At 38.3% G+C, this 13,033-nt stretch overlaps 1 protein-coding gene across 3 annotated transcripts in view; it reads right to left on the reverse strand.

The window, feature by feature from the left end:
• The window catches only part of NCOA2 (nuclear receptor coactivator 2), a 267,032-nt gene that overhangs the window by 245,213 nt on the left and 8,786 nt on the right, over positions 1–13,033 (reverse strand). For all 3 annotated transcript variants that reach the window (XM_019549043.1, XM_019549019.1, XM_019549026.1), the window contains exons 2-3: positions 10,490–10,569; positions 4,064–4,098 (exon numbers count right to left, since the gene is read on the reverse strand). The gene's annotated coding sequence lies outside the window, so the exon portion shown is untranslated. The remainder of the gene's footprint in view (positions 1–4,063; positions 4,099–10,489; positions 10,570–13,033) is intronic.

Here is a 13,033-nt window from a genome sequence, read left to right on the forward strand (position 1 = left end):
AATTTTCCCAAAGCTCACCATCAACAAGTCTACAAAAAGTCTCTTAAATGGCTCTTCAGCTCTACAAAGGGTCAGCTTGAGCTTGCAATACTACTGCAGAGCTGCTAGAATCTTATCATGTGTTTATTAAAAAATTAAAAATTAGCAGACACCATGAATGAGGCAGCATGACAGAACTGAACTAACGGTAAACAACAACTCATCTATTTTTTTAAATTATGGTCTTAAGAAAAAACAAAACACAAAAGTGTTTAATGTTAAAAATTCAAGGAAAATTCTTAATTGATCTTGCACAAATGGGAGAGCAAGACAAAATATATGTAGCAGTATTTCACGGTTTCTCTTCTTTCCCTTCCAAGATATTGTTCTCATAACAAAACAACAATTCCCTGTTAATGATTTTCTTACTTGTCAGCAACAAATAAAAATCAATAGATATGCTGCACAACCCTCTTTTGTAAATACAACTAATGCAAATGATATATTTTCAATTAGGAATGCTACAAAACAAAAAGTTTCCTGACACTGCATTTTATATGTTCATTTTTTCTGTTCCAGTAGTGAGTTCAATTTTTAAATTATTTCCCTTTTTGAAAGGTTCCCCACAAAAATTCTAGAAAAGAATGCACCATCTCTCAGTTCCTGCAACAGAACTTTAGTTAATTGATCTGCAACTGCACCAGCCTAACAGAATATAGCTCTTCATGACCTAATTATCACTACATTCATAAACTTATCATGTGACAGAATTAAAACAGAGAAAACATTCTAAAGAACATGAGAGAATCGGAAGCAACATTTTCTAGCATGGTCATTTTAAAATAAAAGTTCTTAGCATTTCTTAGAATTCTAATGTCTGAATTTTGCTTTACACCTACGGAAAAGTTCACAGTTTTGCTTCTGCCAAGGTTTTAAGTGAAATAGCTCACAATGCCTTCCCCTGATCCAACACAGTTCTTTTAGGCTTTCAAGAAATAGCCAGTTGTTTCGCTTACAGAACTTCTTTACACTGACCTAATCAAATAATACAAAATAGAGAAACCACTAGGTAGAATACACCACAGTACATTAATGACCCCAATAAACTTTCTTTTATGTTGAAAATACAGTTGTCACATTTATTCCATTTAATTATATTCAAGCTACAAGTATGAGAAGAGCTGTGTGAATAACCAACGTTTTGCTTCAGCCACCAAATTGATTTTTTTACAATTATTTCATATCAAGTGAATAATTGTAATTGTAATTATATTTCATTCAACCCCAAACAAAATATTTTGTTTCTTTTTTCCACCTATTTTAAATGCAAGTGAAGGAAATGAGGAAATTAAAGGTTACATTTGCAAAGGAGTGTCTATAGAAACATCACCATAAATTAAGTTAGGTTAGAGGAGGGGTGTCAAACATGCAGCCAGCGGATCCAACCCATTGTCAGGGAGTCAGGACCCAGGGTAGGTAACAAACTGTAGTTTACCAAACCATGTGGGTGCTGCTCTTAGTACACAGAAAGAGTGGAGTAAGCTACCACAGACAAAGTCAGGCTTCCTCCACACTAAAAGCACTATATGCAGGCAATCAGTGCTAAATAGTTAACTTACTGTAAGTTCCCACCCTAGCTTACTTCAGAGTCACTTCCTAATGTACGTACATAAACCTTTGGGCACTATTCACAAGACAGACGAGTAGGTAATGGTACTATTATCATCTTTTACCCTATAGCCCAGGGCTCAAAGCACACAGGACATGGGTTCGAATTGATGATATGAGAAAATCCCTGCCCAGTGTGAAACACAGACTTGAACTTAGTTTCCACTCTACCAGGAAAATGTTCCAAGCTCTGGAGAAACTGATATTGTGGTTTTGGTGTTTCTCACGGTGAAGCTGTTCCACTTGATAGAAAATATCAAAGATAAATTCTAGATAAAATGTCACCTAGCTTAACCAACTGCCATCACCTAATTCATGGGTGGCCAAACTGCACCATGAGTGCCACAAGTACCATGTGGCAGAATGGGGAAGAAGATAGGCAGCACAAAGTAGAGCAGTACAGGCAGCCCTAGACTTACGTTTCACACTTAAAACATTTATAAATTGACACCCTGTTTCAACTTTATGACATCAGTTTTGACTTTACAACGCTTGATCCGATGCAACGCCATGCATGTGAACAAGTTTGCTGCCTCTCATCTCCCTGGAGAACATCTGCCCAAACTTCCTGGGAGACTTTCTTTAAGACAGCAGCCAAGACTCCAGAAAAATCTGTAGCCAAGACTCCAGCCAAGAACCCTTCAAGAAGTCCAACCAAGAGCCCTTCAAAAAGTCACCTCAAAGAAGTCCTTCCAAATCAATATGATTGTTATTTACAATAGATATAATGTAGCTATATTACTCATCTATAATCGATCAAGTACAAAATTCTGGGGTATTTTTAGTGAAAAAAGGGTATCGAGCCTTGGTTCAGGAACCAATCCCGCATTTATAATATTGTTTCTTATGAGAAAATTGGTTCCGAGTTAACAACGTTTCAACTTAAGACACCGTTTTCAGGAACCAATTGTGTCGTAAGTCCGAGGACTGCCTGTACGTCAGACAGGGAGAGCACAGGCAAGGAACAGAAAGCAGATCTTTAGATTAATCAAGGGAAGTGGTATTTGGGGGAGGGTAAGGACCCAATTTCTGTTATTCCTGCCAAAAAGGTTGCTCCCACTGACGTTAGAGTCATTTTCTCTCATGTAACAAACATTTAACTGTTAAGGATTTACAAAGGAGTGGGGGCAGAGAAATGCACCCAAAATGCTGAACAGGCCACTGGCTAGAACATTCGCCTGAGACCCAAGTACAGGTTCTTGTTCTGACTGAGCAGAAAAACAACTTGAATCCTGGTTTTCCACATGCCAGGTACCACTGGATTACAGCATGTAAACAACTTTCTTTTCCTCTATTTTTTTAAATGAGGCCTAGATCCCATTCTGAATCCAGCTCAATTACCCAAAGTTTCAGAGTTTCCTAAATGAACCATTTTCAAATTTCTGATTCGAAATTTCATATTTCTGCAGCAGTTGGGGCTGCCACATGCACAATACACCTGATAAAACCCAGGAAAACAAGAAAATGAGAGCAGAAGTCATTTAATGCTACCACAGTAGCATCCACCACAGACATTACGCCACCCACAGCACACCACAAACAATATATAATTTGATTCTCTAGATTTTTCAATGCTTAACTGGTGGTGGGAATTGGATAATGAGAGGATGGGGGAATAAAGGGGGTGGGTCTGCAGAAAAGTACATTAGAAACTGCTACAGACTGAGACCATTATAAATAAATAAGCAAGCAAGCAAGCAAGCAAGCAAGAGCTGGACATGAATGCTCCTTTGTTGCAGGGGAACTGTGTCTTGGGTGAGCAGGGCACTAGCCCTATGCACCAACTTGAAGGGGGCACCAGAATCACCCCCTCTCCCTCTTAGAGTCTGTGCAACAGCAGGCCAGAGGAGCTGGGCAGGTACAGCCCCATTACCCAGTAATGTACCTGGGAGCCAGGGGGCAAGTGGCAACTCCCAGGCACCTTGCACACCAAAGCTGCTGCACCCATTATGAATCACGCATATATGTCCCAGTGGCCGCAGCCTAAACCTACGCTGCTACAGCACCAACTGCACCAATACCAGCTGTCACCCAAGTGTGAAGAGCAGAGGTGGGTACAACTCTGCTCTTCCTTCCCCTCTCTGTGTTTCAGGTGGTCAGCATAATTCCCCCCATCCTGTCCCAGGTTCTGAAAGACCTTGCTACAGCTCTGCTTTGCTGCAAGATACATTTTGATGGAATACTGGACCTTCTGATGGAGAAGAATTGATACAAGTCCAGTCCCAGTTAACCATTCAGTTTTGAGCAATGGCAGGTAATCATTTAATACAATATAAATAAAGTTATCCAAATCCCAACATATCCTAAAAATAAGCTTCCTGCTGCATAAGTATACTCAGGATCCATTTCTCTGCTGATGTATGCACAGATATTTTTATTTAAGGGATGTTAGTCAACAACAAAAAACAGAACTAACCTGGAAAAATTCAGTCAGACCCCGAATTCAAAGACCTTTAAAAAAAGAAAAAAAAAAGTATTACAAAGAGGAAAACAAATAAAAACTGTACAAATAATTCAAAGGGCATACTGAATTTCTATTTTTAGGAGCAAGGGGGAGGGGAGTATTTATACAGCGTTTCAAACCTTTTTCAAAAAGTAGCCCCAACTGTGGAGCTGTTCTGTGCTTCCACAACAAAGCCCCTGTCCCAAAGAGGTTAAAGTAGACAAAGAAAAGTAAGAAAGCGAAAGACAGAGAATGTGTGCATGCATGCACATAAGCAAGCTGAAACATGGAAAGATTAAAGGACTCACCAAAAGTCACAAGAAAAGTCAAAAGACAAAACAGAGAACTGAACCTATATTTCCTGAATTCCACTTCAATGCTTCAGCCCAGTGCTACAGGACCATCACTCCTATCTGGATAAAGGGTTCAGTATTAAAAAGGTACTTCTACTGTGGTCCTGGTCCTTTCAGCGCTACATTTTAACTTATTCTTGTTAGCAGGATGCTGATGTGATTTTCCATACTCCTAGTGTTGCAAGAATGAATTGATTTGCAAAATCTTGCTGCAGGAGCTAATGGCCTTTCTACTACTCATTTTACATATATTCCTAAACTGCTCATCACTAAGGCTTCCATATACTAAAGTTAGCTGTAGTATCTTGCTGCACTGGGACCATTCAAGGAACAAAGTACGAAATAAAGCTACTGAGCAGTTTAGACAGCCATTTGGCTGGGATGGTTTGGTTAGGGATGATCCTGCCTTGGGCAGGGGGCTGGATTAAATGATCTCCTGAGGTCCCTTCCAGCACTGTTTCCCTATGAGCCTAACATTGCGTGACACTACAGATTTGCACGCATAAGATTATTGGAAGTCTCCATCTTTGTTTAGAATGGAAAGGTTAAAGCATGGTCTTATAAAACGGTTTTAACAATTTGAACAGTTCATGATGGCAAAAAAGGATACTAGAAAGATTACAAACAGAAAAGAAAGTTAAAACTTTTCACTCATGCACCTCTTATACTTAATTAGCCATTTAAATCATTTGAAAGGAAAGAAATAAGTCAACTATTTCACAAGTGAGGACTCCCTTTGCAGATTTTCAAAGGAACCATTACATTTAAGGGTCCTTTACAGAAATACCTTGATTTTTATGCAGCATGAGCAAGAATCTAAATGTACATAATATTTACCTCCCCTTGTATTTTCTAAGTATGATTCATGGAACTCCATTTTTGTTCGATAAACAGTTTCAGGGAGGAAAAAAAAAGGCCTTGCTCCAAACTTGTAAAGGAGAACTTCTAAATGTGTATGATACAACATAGCATTTGAATAATACTTCTAAAGAAACATTATTAAACTGGAAAATACACTTGCCTATGATAATCAATTGCCTCAAAATTCCAAAGAGGAATAATTTTTTTTATTATACATGCATATACAGCGATCTAGAAAAGAGTATTTTTATTATTGAGGGTTCTTTTTAATACACAAGTTATTAGTGAAAATAGTTCATTTTGAAACTGAATATAGAATAAATGCAACGTTAATTTTTTTAAAAGCCTGTGCACCTTTGTCACGAATTCACATAATTAAAAAAAATTAATTAGGTGGCAACTGCACTTGACCATACATTATATGAATCAACAGTAAATTCACTCGCTATTCTAGCCCCCTGAAGTTTCCTAATAGGATTCTTGCTTTTTTAATGCTTAGCCATTATGTCATCACTATAAAATTTAAATCTTCAATTTACTGTATATAAAACTGCCAGATAAATGGACTAGTAAAATTACATTTTCAGAAAGCCACGGCAAAATCTATTGGCCTTTATCCAAGAGATCAGAGTCATAGTCAAGACCTGTATTTAATTAACACTATTTACTGTCAAGATCTAAGTCGGATAAATACTTCGCTAGTCTCAGGTTGGAGCTAAGGACAGGACCTGGGGAAATTTTGCCTGAATAAATGCATCTCATCTTCCTTGATGGTGCAAGTTCCCAGTTGTCCCATTCTTGACCTCTTTTAGCATACTGGAATCCAGCATTGATGGCAGTGCATTAATCTATATTTAATATAGGTATTTCTACAGATGTTGACGATGACTTTCATCTGTAAATGAAAATATACTCTGCTTCTTTATGCTCATGGCCGGAGACAGACTTGTGTCCAAAACCATAATTAAAAAAAAAATATGCTTCCCTTTCATTTTATTTCTATTTTTGCTAGTTACATAGTTTTATTTAAACAATGAGCTTTCCCATTTAATAACCTACCTAATTTCACAGGGAAGTCAAAAAGTTAAAATTTATTTAATTTCCACATCCCAGAAAAGAGAAAGGCTGCTGTCAAAGTTCCCTGACAAACGGTAGCAATTGATATGTGGGATACACCCATGTAATCAAAACAGACAATCACTGCTCAATGTTTTAAGTGAAAGTGAAAGTCCCCATGATCACTGCCACCAGAGAGGATTTCTTTCTGACCCCATAACAGACAACTATATTAACCTTATTTGTGTGAAAATGACCACTGTTGTGTTTAATTTCATTTAAATCTTGATGTACTACTGCTGGTCAAGCAACTGTTTATTCTTCCCTTAATATCGGCAAACCAGCTTCCATACCACCACAACAGAAAATTCTGAAAATTTCCAGAGCAAAATTGAACTCTTATATTCAATTTCCAAAAATTCTAATATTATAAAAGTCTGAGTCTGTCTGTCCATAACACTTTATTCGCACTCTGAATGGCTAACAGAAACAGCCAATCAGAGTGCTCCAGGCATGGGGGAGCACCGCCATGATTCCGAACCTGCACCAAGAACCAGACAGAGGGTGGGGGAGCCAAGGCCTAGCTCCCCCACCCTGCTCCCAGCAAGCCACGCTGAGGACCAGATAGGGGTCCCCCACCCCGCTCCCTACAAGACTCAGAACAGCAGCAGCATGGGGCATTAGGTGGTGGCACTCCATCACAGCCCCCTCCCCCCATCATTCTTGACAGGCAATTGGCTAGTGTTTCTATATTCTCTTATTTACCTAGCTTGAATAAAACTTTCCTAATTTTATTATTCTTCAGAATCTATACTTAGGTCCGAATGCAAGGTGTTCAGAATTGATACCTATACCTATCTGAATAGACAGATACAAATAAATAAATAAAGCAGACAGAGTCCTAAATATATTTAAATTCCCATTAAAGTATGCCAAACTTGTGGTTTTAGTATTTTAGCTATTGCTATTGTACAGACAAGTGTCTGGACTCTGTCATTAATGAACAGGTCCTGGTTCCAGACCCAAACCAGGAGGGAGTAAGTACTGGCAAACTTCAATCATTTAAACAAAGGCTGTCCAACATCAGTGTGGCAGGAGAAGGCACGTACAGGCGTGGCAGGAGGCCACATACCACTAGCATGGCCCACACGGCAGGGAAGCAACGCAATGCCTGCACAGAAAGGGCCTGCCCCCACCACAGATGGCCTATGTGGTGTGTAGTCCACAATTTATATACCCACATTCTAAAGCCACTTAAGGACTGTAAGAATAAAGTTCTTATTGATACTACAGTCTTCAGTGAAGTTTCATTCTGACATTTTACTTTTCAGTAACTAACCTGCCCAGATGAAAAAGAGACTATAGATTACTATTAAACTATAATTTTCAAAACAAAACATATTAGAGTACCATATAAATGTGGGGACAATATTAGAACTTACTCGCTGTATATTCATCTCAAGTTATAGGAAAGGCAGTGAGTTGATTGCACTTAGTATCCACTAAACTAATATGAATTCCAGCTGATTTATCATTCTTCAGTAATCAAACTGCAGTCACTAGAACAATTTTGGAGAGTAGCTGGCCTACAGATTTCCTAATTCAAACCTTTTCTTTAAAAGGCATAGTATTAACTACCCTCCAGTCCTCCAATACATGTCCACGACTGAGCAGCACAATGACAATGAGTGAATTTTGGCACCACTGAAGCAAATGACAGAATTTCCATTGCTTTTTACTGAGTAGCCTTTTTACTCAGTAGCCTTCCACTTCAGCATGCACCTGCACTGATAGATATCTTCCCCACAGATACCTATAGATAGGTAGATATATCCCTTGTCTAGCACACAATTTGTGTCCTTCAGATCCATCCCCATGAGCCTATTTCTTCTTATGGTGATCTCCTCACTGTTGTCTCCATAAACTCATAGCTTGTATTGCTGCTTCTTACTTGCTTTTGGTCCAAGTTATGAGATCCGCAAACACTGACTTTGTTTTGTCCAGAACTTATAAAAGGTACTGATTTGTTTCTGGTACTATAACAACTAAATCAGCTTACAACCACAGTGCAGAACAAAGCAGACCAAAAGAAGCAGCACCAAATAAAAGAATGGTTTTATTAAAAAGAGAGAGAGAGGAAGAAACACAGAGAGAGAATAAAGAATTAGAGGAAAACAATTATATACTGTATATATTATTTCTTCTTTTAAATGTAGGGCACTGCTAAAGCGTTCAAAACAGATGCATTACAGAATCTACTCTTTCCCAAATATAAACTATTTTTCCTCAAATGGCCTTCATTTTCAATCTTGACCTACATTAGTCCCCATTTAACTGAGTGGCTACAGAACCAGGATTCCATTTATATGACTGCATACATGCTGTCAAACCTGAAAAATCACAAATTTACACTCTCTTCAGAATCCAGAGTACTTCAGTAGTGCAAATTTTATCTTTATTTATTATCAGGTATGCACATTGTGCCAATATAATATAAACTTTAACAAACTGCAAAATACCATACATACTTTAATATTTTCCCTTATTATTTTTTCTTTTAAATGTAGGGCACTGCTAAAGCGTTCAAAACAGATACATTACAGAATCTACTCTTTCCCATCAACCTACATATTATAATCATTATGCACTCCAAATAATGAGCTTCCCAGAATCACACAATTCAAGTTTTCCTTGTTGTATGTCATACAGTATTTTCAAATTGGCAGAACTAGGTCAATAACACCTTTACTTAATGAGATTAACCTAAGATTTTTAAAATAATACTGAACAAAGCAAAAGCAAAGTTAGCATAATGCCATTTGATCTGGGCATCTTTTGTTTTCATTTATTAGTGCCGCAAAAACAAGTCAGTATAAAGAAAAATATTTTTGGCTTTCCAAAAACTGGTTAACCTGACTGCAAAAGAGGAAGCAATACTCAGTGCAGATATACATACTTTGCCCGTAAGCTTTCAACATTTTTAAAACTGCAACATACAGTAAAACTTGCAAAAATCCTCCAATCCAGTCTATCCACCTATCTGTATGTTTACACCTGCAATTCTCAAAAAACACACTAATGTCCTTCTACAATATGTTAAAAGGAGGTACATTTTCATGCAAATCTCACATAAAAAGCAAATCTCTAGGATTTATATCCAAAACTATAAATGTTTGTATAGTCTTTTTTAATATTAAAATCTATATTGATATAAAAATATTAATATTACAATCTAAAATGAAACAAAGCATTTATAGTCTACTATGCTTTGGTAAACTACCAAAGTATTATCAGTTTAAAATAATCTATAGGGGGCCCCTTTTTATTTATTCTCAGCAGCAATACCCCTTCTTGAGAAAAGAATAAACAGGCATATTGCTGTCTGATGGAGCAGTCAGACCATCATTCCTAAGCAGTTAATACTTTAAGTCATCAGTGTTATTTTATCTGATTCAGCCATAACTTAAAGTAGTTTATTAGTCAGGATAGACACAAAAAACTTGTATCATTTCAACTCAGGCTTTGCTACAAGACAGACCATAATTAGCCCATCTGACAAAAATTTCAGCTCATTAGCTAGTGCAGTGGTGGCCAAGCTGGAGCATGTGAGCCACAAGCAGCCTCTATGTGGCGCACAGACAATCAGGGTGGAACAAGCAGCACAGTGACAGATATAAAGCAGGGAGCAGAAAGCAGAGCAGCAGATTGGGCAAGGGGAGGGGAGGGCATGGAGCTGTTATGGTATAACTATCAAAAAGATTAGGCCCCACTGAGCTAATGGGTAAGGTGTTCAGTTGCTATAATGTTTAAGTATATTACATCTTCAGTAGTTTCAGTATATACTTTTTCTTTCTTCCTTCAACACAGGACCTCATCCTGAAATCTATGCTCAACTCAGTAGTCTATAATCATTCATGTAGATCAGGCCGATATCTTAAGAGAAGTTCCTGAAAGTCCTTTTATACTTTTACTGTGTTGATATGAACTTGTTTGTTACCTAAAATAAGGATCTGTCTATACCTTACACAGCTAAATTCAAAACGCCTCATGACAGTATCAAATTCCCTACTGAAGAAGAAAAAACTAACAGCATCATTAACATAACATGTGTAATTTAAATATAACTTACCAAGACTCAATGAGGCAGTTAAAACAGTTCTACAGGTTGCATGTGTATGAGCTTCAGTACTCCGATACATCTCAGGTGTACTGTGAACAAAATGAGAAAGAAAAAACTTAAGTCTTTTTGACTACACAAACTGAAAAAGGGAAAATGCATATATATACTGCTCTATTAAACAATACAATGATCACACACCTGAGAGTGAACATAAATATTGCAGTGCAATACCTGCCTTATTGAGATTATTTATAAATCACTTCTTGTATCCCCTGTTCCCTTTATCTGCTGGCTGTGTGTAAACAATTGTTAATGATAATTAGTTTGAACGCTACGTACCATTTACTTTCATAGAAAAAATCCAGAGTGACCCAAAATGCTCAGTTAGCTGCTCCTCATATCAGAACTCTGATCCTTTCCTATAAATCAGGCTTGAAGCAGAGTTTAACAAATTGATGTGGATTAGATGCTTGGCTGGCTTAATATATAATAAAACCACAAATTGCTATTCTTATAAAAATCTCTTTGATCCAACTTCATTTTTATGAAAAGTCATCAGCATAGGAAATACAGGTGTTCTATTCTACAGCCAGAAAACTCCACTGAAAAAAACATGCACTTCTACCTTGAGTCAAGGAACCATTAACATGCCTACATAAGAAAACCTCACAATTAGAACAGACTTTACATCCAGGGAAACAAGTAACCAGAATACACATTCCTTATGAAAAGGAGCTCCAAATGCAATATTATTACCCTACTGTCCATGTAAACTTTAAAAACAGATTTTGTTCAAGACAGCATTTTGACACCACGTGTTTCTACACAAAACTACCCAAGACGAGTTTAGAACAGTAACATCCCTTCTTCTCGTTAGTTCTTTCTGCTTTTCTTGTCTTTTACAAGAACTATTACATTCTCGATGGCACTTCTACTGGCTTTTATAAAACTAATTTTTCAAATGCTGTTTAAAACTACTTACAGTTATGGGTAGGCTATCAGTACAGCAACTAGCTACTCTAAGAAGCCATCACTGTAGAATAAACAGGAAGTCTGAAAACATTTTTAAGTAATATATCATTCAGGCTGTCCAGAAAATATAGGTAGTATATGAACACACACTCATCAACTCACCCTGCCAGTGTTTCACAAGCCCAACAAGAGGTGCAAACAATACCTAAATGAAAGGCAAATTTGGTATCTATACTCAATCGGTTCTTGACTTGTCTACTGCCAACAAAAGTGTGAGCCATATGATTCTTGGGATAGTGCAAGAAAGCTGAATAGAAACCACCGATTAAAGAGTTCTTAAATACTGTTAAGACTGACGAGTCCAAGACTAGAAATCAGGATAAGGGCCTTTTAGTACTACACACTGTATAAATAGCCTCTGTCCTAAAAAGCATACAGTTAAGGATGGAGTTCCTTTACTGGAGTACACTATTGGTCCTGCTTGTACTACAAACCCAGAGGTTCTCGACTAGAGCAGTGTTTTTCAACCCATGGGTCACAATCCATAAGTGGGTTGCAAGAACATATGGAAGGGTCACAAATAAACTGTAAAAATAGATCAATGAGCTTCCAAAAAGGATTTTCCTTTACAGGAGAAAAACATGGCAAACCATGCGTTTTCCCTTACAGGCTAGCAGAGTTCCAGCCTGCAAGGGGGTGCTTGGGGACCCCCGTGCCTCACACACTTGAGGGATAAGACCTGGGGGTGGGAGGCAGCGGTTTGGGAGTGAGGGGCACTGGCAGGACCAGGGGGCTGTTTTCAACTTAAACTATTTACTGGGTTACGAGTGACCATCGATGTTGACAAATGCATTCAGCAGGGTTCAAATTACAGCTGAGCCCCCACATTAGAAATGAGAGTTCCCCAGCCCACCCCATGCCTCAAACGGCAGTGGCTACAGCTCCTTCCAGCTGCCACCATCCAAAGACCCCCCTCCCCCAAGGGTCAGGATGTAATTTGAACCCTGTGGTTCTGGTGCAAAAAAGGTTGAAAACCGCTGGACTAGGGAGTCTTGCTCTTCCACCCAGAATCATAGCAATCTCCAAATCCAAGGTCATGAAGGGATTTTTCCCCTAGATCAGATTAACATGCACTGTGGGGGGGTTTCTTTCCTCTGTAGCATGGGAAATACAATTCTTTCCCAAGGATCTTCTGAGCACACATTAAACAACTACTTCCTTACTGTTGCAATGGCAGAACTCTGGCAATGCTCTCATCTCTCCTGCCTTACCTATAGCATGTACACCGCACTGTTTCAGCAGTTTGCATTTTATTCTTACAGCTGCAGGCCAGGGTTTAAGGTTGTAAACTGGGGATTCCTGGGTTAACAACTGCATGCAAAAGCAGAGGACTATGCTTGATGGCCCAGAAAGCCCCTTCCAGTCCTATGTTCCTAATTAAGTGTGGTGGTAAACTTAGTCACCAAGTACCAGCACACAATTTGAAGTAGATGTGGAATATACCATATCTTAATGCAGTAGTCACCAACCAGTGGATTTTGATCCACCAGTAGATCTCAGAGCCTCTTGGAGTCAATCTGA

Source organism: Crocodylus porosus, unplaced genomic scaffold (assembly GCF_001723895.1).
Source record: "Crocodylus porosus isolate Cpor-Errol unplaced genomic scaffold, CroPor_comp1, whole genome shotgun sequence".
In the NCBI taxonomy this organism is placed as follows: domain Eukaryota; kingdom Metazoa; phylum Chordata; order Crocodylia; family Crocodylidae; genus Crocodylus; species Crocodylus porosus.